Here is a 12,266-nt window from a genome sequence, read left to right as displayed (position 1 = left end):
ATTTGCAGGGGGAGCCATTTCATGGCAATCCAAGCTACAGAAGTGTGTAGCGTTGTCTACAACCGAGGCAGAATATATAGCAGCAGTGGAAGCAAGCAAAGAAATGCTTTGGTTAAAGCGTTTCCTTCAAGAGTTAGGTTTGAAGCAAAGCGAGTATGTTGTGTTTTGTGATAGTCAAAGTGCTATGGACTTGAGCAAAAACAGCATGTACCATGCTCGCACAAAGCATATTGATGTGAGATATCATTGGTTGCGTGTTGTCATTGAAGAGCAACTAATGAAGTTGAAGAAGATTCACACCAACAAGAATGGTGCTGATATGTTGACAAAGGTGGTCCCTCGAAGCAAGCTTGAATTTTGTTCCAAGCTTGCAGGCATGTCTTCTTGATGACCTTTTATGTTTGGTCTCCCCGAACTGGGCTGGAGGGGGAGATTGTTAAGGGTCCAGCCCATTGATGGGTGGCCCATATATTTTGGGCTTTTTTGACTTCTTCTAGAAGTCTTGGGCAGCTGATGTTGGGGCTGGGTTTTTTGTTTTGGGAGAGAAAAAAAAGAAATAGAGAGAGGGTTTGAGAGAGAAAAGGGTTGCTGATTTTTCTGGACAGCGAGACAACATTTTAGATTGCAAGAGATCGGACCGTTGGATCGTTCTGAAATTTTCACAGCTGGTTCACAACACATAGCACTACATCTTGACGGTTCAGATCGTCAATCGGAGTTCTTGATCGTCTGTTATCGCAGCTGGCGTAACCTGTATTTTTTTTGGTGATATTTCTCAATTTCTCTTCTCTTTTGTGTTGGCTCTTATGTATGTTGTTGTTGGTGGGCTGTGACATCCTTGTAGACTGATTTGGGTGTTTTTACCCTCAATTTGCATAATAAGAGAAGAAGAAGGGTGGACTCCTTCAAGTCCCGTGGTTTTTATCCTTCATACCGAAGGGGTTTTCCACGTATAAATCTTGTGTGTCACTTGCGTATTTATAATTCATATTTGCTTGTGATTCAATTGATGTGTTGCTGATTTGAGCTTGGTTAATATAGTGGTGAATTTCTTTTGGTAAATTGGTGAAGTATATTTGGTTGATTGTCTTGAAGTCGATCCTTGTAGGTGTTGTATCCTACTTGTGTTGTTTTGTGACTCCCCTCACAATCCACCTTGTCTTTTTGGATAGCAGACATTTTCCCAAGAGATCAAAGCCATCTTATTCTTCCCATCTGAACTTCCCCACAAGTAATCTCTGAACAGCTTATCAATTTCCTTCAAAATACGTTAGGAAAGTACAGAAACTGCCCCCAGAAACTGTTGATGGAAAATAATACTAAATTTACCACTAGCAATCTGCTAGCGTATGAGACTGTCTTTGCACATGTCACTTGTAACAACCATAAAAATGAATAGGATCAAGACTTAGGGTGTCAAGAATGCTCTCAATTAAACTATGGTTCACACGAATTGATACGCGTAAAACCAGACCTCAGAACCTTTACCACGACCAATTCAACTAACTTGGGGAGTAAGTTGATCTTGTAAAGGTTGGAACCAACAAAGCAAGGCTCGCGAAAATGAAGATTTAATCGAAGGAGTCTTTACCAGACTTAAAAGAGGAAATTTTAAGTTTTCAGGGTCCAGGGGTAAAATGGTTCTTTCCAGGCCAAAGGTAATACTGGAATTATCTTGAGAAATTAATAAATCAATTAATTAATTTAATTAAAAGAGCAATTCCGATTGGGGCGTCCCGAAGTGATCCATTTCGCAAATGGGGTGCCACTCGGGTTCAAGCACCACTAGGAACAATGAATTGATGATTTAATCATTAATTAAAATCTATTCATTAAGGGTAAAATGGTCCTTTCCCAAATTAACTAAAATAAATCAGATTTTGTATTAATTTAATTAAATCCTATTTTGACTAAGTCTTGAATTTAGTCTCCTAATCCTAATAACTCTCTCTCTCACGTTTCTCAACTCTCTTCCACGTCTCTCAAATCTCATTCTCTCATGCTCTGACTAACAAGAAATCTCAAGAACAGTTTAATAACAATTGTTCTTCATACTTGAAAAACACACAAAAAGTTTTAAGAAAAGGAAGGTAATCAAAAACGTCAAGGCAAAGGGATGTTGTTCGTCGAGTGGCGTGTACTTTGAAGAGAATTTGGGCGTGGTTTGGAGGAGTTTCTGGGCAGAAGTTGCACACTTGAACAACATCAAAAGGTATGGGTTTCTTCTCTCTTGTTCCCTTTCCCAAGAGGTCCCTTACGATTTAAAAGATTCATTCCGGAACTAAGGTTGTTCCCTTTTTCGTTTATGTCCTTGTCCCTAACTCCCAAATGAATTCGTAGGATGGGTATGTTGTGCTGCTAGATTTAGGAATGAATGATGTGTTTATATTAAATGTGAGCATGTTTATGTGAGGGAAATTACAAAAATGATATTCAAAGTGTGATCGATAAGGTTGGTGTGTGTGAGCACGTAGGCAGTGCCTTAGCAATTGTTTGGAGTCGTATAAGACATGTAATTCTTGTGTATTTTATGTGTGAACTATTTATACCATGTGATGTGCATTGCAATAACATACAGTGGATTGAAATGACCATCTATTAGCCAACTTAACTTATGAAAAATGTGCCTAAAAATGAGTTGCCGAATGACTAAAATTTTCCAGATTTGTGTACTCTTCAAGAATGTCAAATTATGGGTTTTTAAAGTAAAATAAAATAAGTGAGGTCAATGGGAATTGAACCCAAGACCTCACATGTAAAAGAAGCTGAAAAAGCAAGAAAAAAAAACGTGAAGGAGCTAAGGGGATTTGATCCTAGCTACTGCTTTCGCAAAAAAGAAAAGGGAAATGGGGCTAAGGGGATTCGATCCTAGCTACTGATTCGCTAAATAAGGAAAGGGAAATGGTGCTAAGGGAATTTGAACTCGCGAACTGGAGGTGAATGAAGAGAAAAGTAATTAATCAAATAAATGGGAGGCGTGGGATTTGAACCCACAACCTCCCAAACATCAGCAAAATTAAATGAAAAAATAAGGAGGTTGTGGGGGTTCGAACCCACAACCTCCCTATCCAAGCCAGAATTAAAGGGAAAATCAAAGAGGTTGTGGGGGTTTAAACCCACAACCTCTTGGTTTAGGCAAGAATGGGCAACAATAGACTAACCAAAATTAAAAAGGGATTGTGGGGGTTCGAACCCCAACCCTTCGGTTAACTAAGAGTAAAATTAAAATAGAAAATTAATCCTTTAATGTATATGTTGAGATTTAATTTTGAGATCTAATGTTATGAATATTAGAAATAATATTAATAAAAAATATAAATGATATCCAAGTGATTTAAGATTTGGGTTCCCTTGCTCAAACTTTCGTATTCATACATAGGTCATATGTGAGTAAAATATCAAAAAATAATGTCATTTACTTAGATCAAAAGTCAATATCTTGGCATATATACAAGATACATAAGTCTTGTACTACATAATTATAGGAAAGTAAGAATTACCTAGCAAACTATGAATGAAGCCCCATGGCTTGTATGTATCAACACATAAGTCTAACATACGTTCAATAATAAGTGAACCTAAGATGTATGTAATGAAATGATGAACCCTAAGAGGGTAAGTATGAGTATAAGATACACGAAGTGGCCAAGTTCATTGGTATATGATGAAATGAACGTTCACGTAATAAGAGGTGAGTAACTATGAAAAAGCAAAAGTGCTAATAATGAAGAATGTGGTGACAACATGATATGAGGCTAATGTATATGATGAGAGAAATCTCAAATGAGTCTAAGTAATTGTTACCAATACGTACTCACCAATGAGAGTGTAAGATAATGAAGAGACCAGTCTCTATGAACACTCAAATGAAAGTATTGAGCTTAACACACTTAATACTAATGATGAGATGGGTTAATCATCTAATGAGCAATGTTGTTCTCATACTAGAAGTCAGCTTCCATGACGTACGAGTTGAATATAATGGAACTTTATACTAAATGGGAGGCGTGGGATTCGAACCCACAACCTCCCAAACATCAACAAAATTAAATGAAAAAATAAGGAGGTTGTGGGGGTTCGAACCCACAACCTCCCTATCCAAGCCAGAATTAAAGGAAAAATCAAAGAGGTTGTGGGGGTTTAGGCAAGAATGGGCAACAATAGACTAACAAAAATTAAAAAGGGATTGTGGGGGTTCGAACCCCAACCCTTCGGTTAACTAAGAGTAAAAATAAAATAGAAAATTAATCCTTTAATGTATATGTTGAGATTTAATTTTGAGATCTAATGTTATGAATATTACAAATAATATTAATAAAAAATATAAATAATATCCAATTGATTCATGATTTGGGTTCCCTTTCTCAAACTTCCGTATTGATACATAAGTCATACGTGAGTAAAATATCTAAGAATAATGCCATCTACTTAGATCAAAAGTCAAGATCTTGGCATATATACAAGATACATAAGTATTGTACTATATAATCTTAGGAAAGTAAGAATCACTTAGCAAACTATGAATGAAGCCCCATGGCTTGTATGTATAGACACATAAGTCTAACATACATTAAAAAATAAGTGAACCTAAGATGTCTGTAATGAAATGATGAACCCTAGGAGGGTAAGTATGAGTTTAAGATACACCAAGTGGTCAAGTGCATTGGCATATGATGAGATAAACTATGAGATGATGAAATGAACATTCACGTAATAAGAGGTGAGTAACTATGAAAAAACAAAGGTGCTAATAATGAAGAATGTGGTGACAACATGATATGAGGCTAATTTATATGATGAGAGCAATCTCAAATGAGCCTAAGTAAATGTTATCAATATGTACTCACCAATGAGTGTAAGATAATGAAGAGACCAGTCTCTATGAATACTCCAATGAAAGTATTGAGCTTAACACACTTAATACTAATGATGAGATGAGAAATCATCTAATGAGCTAGGTTTTCCTTATACTAAAAGCCAGCTTCCATGACGTATGAGTTGAATGTAATGGAACTTTATATTGAGCACCAATAGGCTAGCTATGAGAGGTGATGCCTTCTTTCGGGAAAGGCGAAGGTTCACGTAACTCTCATGAGATGAGACTGTCCAGATTGGCGGGTATGGGTCTCCATACATCTCCTAGTCTTTTAACAAATACTGTCAATATAGGGATTTGGCAGGGTTAAATTCCCATGTACTCTAGCATGTTTTTGGGTCACTTTGGCTAGTGATACCACCTCTTTTTGATGTGGGAGAGACACTAGATTTCATGATGCTCATATAATCTATGTCGGTTAAAGTTAAAGTTCCCAATGAATGAATGAGGCTAGCCTCAAATGAAGCACATAATGAAATGAATGATACCAAAGGTGTTAGGATAGGATAATCAAGAGGTGATCTAGACCCAAGTATTGACATTAGGTTATTCCTGATCATTGCACAGCAAACCCGATGAAAGTCTTAAACTATACCCTAGGTATAGCTGGTGTTCACACTGACTTATGATTGAAATGAAATGAAGTATGTATGAATGAATGAAGCAGCCTCTGTGTTTACTAATGATGACTCCCTAGTTGAGGTTCCATGTGTTGAGCCCTCATTTTGGAAAGTCTTATTATGAAGTCCATGATACCAAGGTCTCCTGGTATATGAATGAATGTTATGCAAGAAGCTATGTGTTATATGTTATGTGCTATTATATGTGATATATGAAGATGTTATGTGTTGTGTGCAATACGATATTTATAATGATGTGTGTTACTCTCATGGCATAACCTTCCTAACTCAATTTGGAAAGTTCACTAACTTTCCTTATCTCAATTTTGCAAGTCTACTGACTTGACTTCCAAAAATCATGTCGTTAGGAAAGAGTTGATCTTTCTCATGCATGTCCTTGGTGTGTGCTTACATATACCCATACTTAGTACAAGCGTTTACTAACCCTATACATCTATACTATTTTAGGTGCAGGCACAGGTTGGTGATAGAGCTACAGGCTCATTGTTGCAGCTATCTGGACGTCAGCATTCATCCAGAGTTTGGTAGGTCCTCGTGCTTTCGAGGATGCTCTATTGTTTTACATTCTAGCGTAGATTTAGAGTTGAGCTAGTGGAGCATGTTCCACTAGCGTTTCTTTCCTGTTTTGGTTCAGACTTTGTATTGGTGTCATTTTGGCTCTTATACAATTAATACTTAATGAACAATTTTTTCAGTTGCTTATCTCTTTAATGTTAGACGGTTGATGAGGAACGATTATCAAATGTTAAGAATATTTAGCAAGTATGTTAAAGATCAAAAACATTCAAATTTTCCGCTAAAATTAATCTAATTGAGGTATGAATAACGCATGTAGGCTTGTCTGCGACCTCTGAGAGGTTAATGACGCCGGTCTCGTCTGGGGTCTAAAATCCAATCGTGACATCACTTTAATCCTCTGTGTAATTTTTGCAGTAAGGGAACAAAAATCAATTTTCTTCCACTTCTTTGGAGATAAGGGAAGTCCAAGATACCTTACAGGGAATTCACCAAGTGCACAACCAGTTCTTTCAAGAATATGAGCCCTTGTATCGTCATCCAATCCGGCTATAACTACACTGGATTTAATCAAATTTGCGTCCAGCCATTTAGCAGCAGTGAAATGTGCTAACGCTTCCATTACTCTACTCACATAAGCCAAATTTCCTTTGCAAAATATCATCAAATCGTCAGCAAAAATCAGATGAGTAAGCTGCAACTCTTACACATTGGGTGATTAGTTCACACATTACAGAACTGAAATGACTTCTTGATCTTACAACTTTCACTGAGGACAACTTTCGCAGGGCAGTGATCACTAATACCCTCAAGTAAATACAAGGCTTTACATGAAGGCATAATGTCCAACCATTCATAATTAATAAAAATTCAGTCAATTTTTGAAATGATTCTGTTACCATCATGTTTGTCACTCCAAGTATAACTAGTCCCTTGAGTAGGGAATTCCAACAAACCACAATCTGTCACACATTCATTAAAATCTACAATTTCTTACCAACATAGGGGGTTCCCACCTATTCTATCATCAACTATCAGAATCGAATTAAAATCTCCGATCACCATCCATGGCTTAGTACATTTTTTTACTCTGAATCAACAAACTTTCCCACAACTCTTTCCTTTCTTCCCGGCTATTAAAGGCATATACATACATAATTTCAAAATTTGAAGAGGTAAGAACAACACCTCACATCTAATCTGTTGAGTTGTCTTGCTTATAGGCTTTACTCGGTAGTAATCAGGTCTACAAGTAAGCCATATCCTACCATTGTAATGATTTTCTAAGTTACTACTATACTGTCATCTAGCAAACATACTCCCAGCCAATATTTCTATATTTCCACTCTTTATTTTTGTTTCTAGTAGACCTATCAAACTTACCTTTTCTTCATTGCAAAGGAGTTTGACCTCCTTTTGCATATTAGGAGCATTAAGCCCCCTCACATTCCAACTTAGTAAGTTAACTATTTCCAGACGTATTAATTGTCTGGCCTGCCACATTACTTCTACTTCCTCCCTTATCTACCCTTTGCTGCAATAATTGAAATGAATTCACACTCTCTATTCAATAATTCTGCCCTGGGGATATCATGATAGTCGTTTTCCCTGCTCTTGCAGGCGTTTGCCAGCCTCTTTATTAGTAATAATCTATCCATGTGCTGTTTAATGTGGTATTACAACATCTGTCTCTCTAGCTTGTTGGTTATCTTCTCGCATTTGTTTCTGCTTTGTATGATCTTCTACCAGTCCATCCTTGCGAGGTGTGTGATCATGATTTGCCCTTTCCTCTTCACTCTGCATTCCACCTCCAGATGTCCATATTTCTTGCAGTACTTACACAATGTTGGCCTCCAGTCATATTGCATTGGTTGCTCAATTACTTTCCCTTTTCATTCTTGAATTTCACCTCATCCGGTAATTGTGCTTCCATTTTGTACCTCAACCAGAAGCCTAGCAAAGTTTAAACCATTCCTTTCCTCAGTATTTTGATCCACCATTAATGGTTTGCCGATCTTACTTAGCCCTTTCTTGCTCCAATACTTGAAATCTAGCCCTGGAAATTTGATCCATATATGCACTGACTGTAGTTGCTCCTTTGTAAATTCTAATTCATGTTCAATTCTTTGACAATGAATGGTTTATTGTCAAAGTCATAAATGTCACCTTGTAATTCCTCTTGTTTCCCTATCTCATATTCAAATCTCACCACGGTAACCCCATTTTTTAGCATAGATACATTATCAATCCCATGCTTACCCCATAACCTCTGGAAAAATACTTGAGGATGTCCTCCTACAACATAACATACCACTGCATTTCCCCAAAAAGTGATCTCAGATCTAATATCTTCCAAATCAATTTCTACTACCTGTTATTTTGCCTTGCTTTGAGCGAGCTACATACTCCAATTTGTACCCTGCATTCGACAAGTTTGCTATATCGAATTCATCCTTTATCGATTTCTTCTTACCTTGCGACACAACTTCATCAGCCCAAGTTTGCTTGCTACTACTCGACTCACCTTGACTTCCTCTCCTTGGTGTTTGTATAATCTCAGTCCAAGTTTCCACAGCTTTGGCTTGTTGCTGCTTCAATGTTGCCTGGTTGCATGGTACTGTTTCATTAGTCTGCTCTTACATATTATCAATTTGCATCTCATTTGTTACTTTAGATTTGGTTTCCAGTTTCATAGAAGCTAGATCTGGACTTAACTGCCTTGATTCCTCTGCACCTATAGCGTCTACTGATCTCATTCCCACTTCAGTTACCTTCGAGCTTGACTCTGTATTTATACCTGGTTTCCGTCCACGCTGAGAATTTCCTTTCATAACTTGAGCTTCCTTCGCCATTCATGCCTTTTGAGTGGGTATATGCCTTTTGGTGACGCAAGTTATGCTACCGTGCACCGAGAGAGAAATCATATCGTTTCTTATATCAATGGTTTTTTATGTATTACTAGTGTTTCTTATATCAAATGTAACATGACAAGCTATTAAGATCAATATGCTTGGTGTGATGCCACATTTAATTAGACAAAAAACTTCAAACAATGAATTAATCTTCTAAAATACAAGTTCATCTACAATATATCATCTCATATAGAATAAAAATTATCCATAGTATTTCATTGAATTACACATTCAAGTGTAACCAAAATGAAAGCTTAATAGCATAAAGAAATAACTACTTTACTAATTAACATTACCTCGGGGTAAACTACCACAAAAATACCAAAAAAAGGAATTTGATCGAAAAGTAGAAATATGTCTTTAAACTTTATGTGGCCAGTCAATTTGATAGTGTGCATCTTTTGTTCGCCTAGTCACCACAAAGTATGTAACCATCAAAAAGAAAAAATAACATTAGAGTTTCCTATCTTTTCAACTCTAATAATAATCATATGACGGGTATAGTAATATTCCATGTAATATGTATTCGGGATTTGAGGTGAAAAAGATAAAACAAACAACAAAAAGTCAAACCTAAAAAGCAAACAAAATAGATCAAATATAAAAGAATAAATATATAATACAATCTATAAACAGAACATAACTTATATGTGCATATGTTGATTTTCTTTTATTCAACATCATTTAAACCTTGGAAAATGACAACATATATCAAGTGATATAAGAAGCAAAAGAAAAGTAATATCAAAATTAAAGAATTAAGAGATCCAATAATGAAATGTGACTAATTTTTTTAAAAAAAAAATAATCTCTTGTTTTCCATTATCCATCACACCTTGATAATGAAGCTGATGAAAATTATTTCATATCATCAGCATTTCCATGGTTCATTGTCTTAACAAAACAAGCAAAATAAAAAAAATAACTAAAATTACTTCATGACAAAGTTTACATAAAAGTACCTTTTCATTAAGCACGCAAGTGTATTTATAAGTTAATAAATATATAATGTCATACAGAAATTCAAAAGTCATGCTGGAAAAAAAAATAAAGTCATACAAATAACTCTTAGGTTTTTCACCATACATGCACTTGCAACTAATTTGTGATTGGGTTCTTCACCATACATGCACTTGCAACTAATTTGTGATTGGGTTCTTCACCATACATGCACTTGCATTTAAATTGTAATTATTTCTTTTGGCTAAATCATTATACAATATAATAAATAAATATTTAATTTTCATGCTAGTAAATAACTTATAATCTAAAAAATAATTGATATATTATTACTTAATATTTAATTAATTAGGTTTCAAAAATATGTTAATTAACAATAAGGGAAAAATTGTAATTCAACTTTGAAGACAAAACCTTTTCACTTATAATAATACTAGTCTTGAAAACATGTGTTGCACGTTTGACCTCTAGCGCCTACTAATATGCAAAATTTATATAAGCTTAATTTCATAAATCATAAAAATGATCGTATTTACTAATTAAGTTGCGAACATTTCAACTCGATCGTCAAAAGATTGATTTCAGCTTCCTTGAAGAGTCTAACATGCCTTTTCTCATTATAAGCTCCATTAGAAGTAGTAAGAATTTGTAAATATATTTTGTTCTGTAAGCAACCAAAGAATATATGAGTAATAAAGTGATAAGTGTTATAAAATGAAGCCAAAACTAATAATACTAAAAGATAAACCATTAGAAATATCGAGACAGTTAGAGATCAATTTTTTTTGTTTCTTCCAAGTGGGCCAAAGTCTCTTCATAATATATACAATGACACCACTTATAAGATATGATTAAGTAAAATCAAAGAGTGTTTTAGATATGACATTAATTTTTTGAGAATGTGGAAAAGATTATACAAGTGTGCAAGATTAATGAGAAGATAGTGAAGGTGTAGTATTAATAGACATAAAGAATAAAAATTTGACCTAGAAATTATTGACTTGCACTTTTAAACAATATATTTACAATAACTCTATAGTATTTTATGTTATAATATTTTACATCTGATGGAGAATTCAAAAAGGTTTTTTTAAGAGATTTTACTAAGATCATAATTAATTATTTTCATAACACTTCATTTTTCGTATTTTATTATATCAAAATAAGTGAACTGTAATATCAGATTTCTATAATTGAAGGAAATGTAATGGGATAATAAAGTGTTAAGTGTATATGTAACACCCAGTATCCAAAACAGACAAAAAATCAGTTTTTCAAAAAAATCTGTAGGTGCAATCAACGTGACCATCGACGGACCGTGGCATGACCCACGGTCTATCCTGCACAACCGTAGATGGGATCAGAAAATCCCAAAATCTCAGCCCAGGAAAATTGGTTAAGTGTGACGGACTTATGGTCCGTAGGTCAAACTACAGTCTATAATCCATGACCGTCGATCGAGACCCCCCTTAACCCACTCTATACCTGGTGATGAAATCCACGAAAAATACTTAGGTTTCGGGGCTGAAACTGCTGGTACTTGCATTCTTGAACTTAGGTTCTTGAGCTTTTTCTCCTTTTTTGCTTCTAATTTCTAACTTTTGATTTATGATTTTGACTTAGGTAAGTTTTAATTATGTTTCTAGACTTAAACTAACTAAAATCTTATGATTTAGGGTCAAAACGACGTATCTTAAAATTTAAACCAAGTGAAAAAAGACCAAAAGACCCCTGGGTAAGTTGTTGTCGGATCAAACGACGACCTGGACAGATGGTCTGGCGTTCCATCGGCGGTCCGTCATTTGGTTCGTAGGTTGGGCCTGTTCGACAGGGCTTTACTAAAACGGGCATAACTTTTTACTCGAAAGTTGGATTTTAGCAAGATCGGTGTATGGAATGTCAATTTAATTATCTATATGTGGGTAGGTCATGGGACACCTAATTCATTTTGTGCTAAGAGTTATGAACATTTGAAGTTGACCCTACTGCATTTTCCCCTTAACTGTCTACTAATTTTCACCTACAGTCAGAACTACGGCCGTGCTGGTCATCCGTGGCTCTTGCCACTTATGGGTTCCTTTCACCCAATGGGTACGTAGTTTTCAGATAGATTCTTGATTCTCATATCATGCTTAGACCTAGGGTTTCTACAACTTCAACATAAGTTCATGAACTTATTAGTTATATGTTTCAAATAAGATTATCATATTGTTATTCTGTTTATTGCATGAATTTCAGAACCCTAGCTTTCTTTAGTTCTTGAATTACACATATTAGGTCAGATATTTCAGTTACTTCAGATATACATGCCTCAGTTATAAATGAATAATTACCAGATTAATTGTTCCATTCTCAGTTTGC

Source organism: Solanum lycopersicum, chromosome 9 (genome assembly GCF_036512215.1).
Source record: "Solanum lycopersicum chromosome 9, SLM_r2.1".
NCBI classification, from domain to species: Eukaryota; Viridiplantae; Streptophyta; class Magnoliopsida; order Solanales; family Solanaceae; genus Solanum; species Solanum lycopersicum.
Note: the sequence above shows the minus strand (reverse complement) of the source record.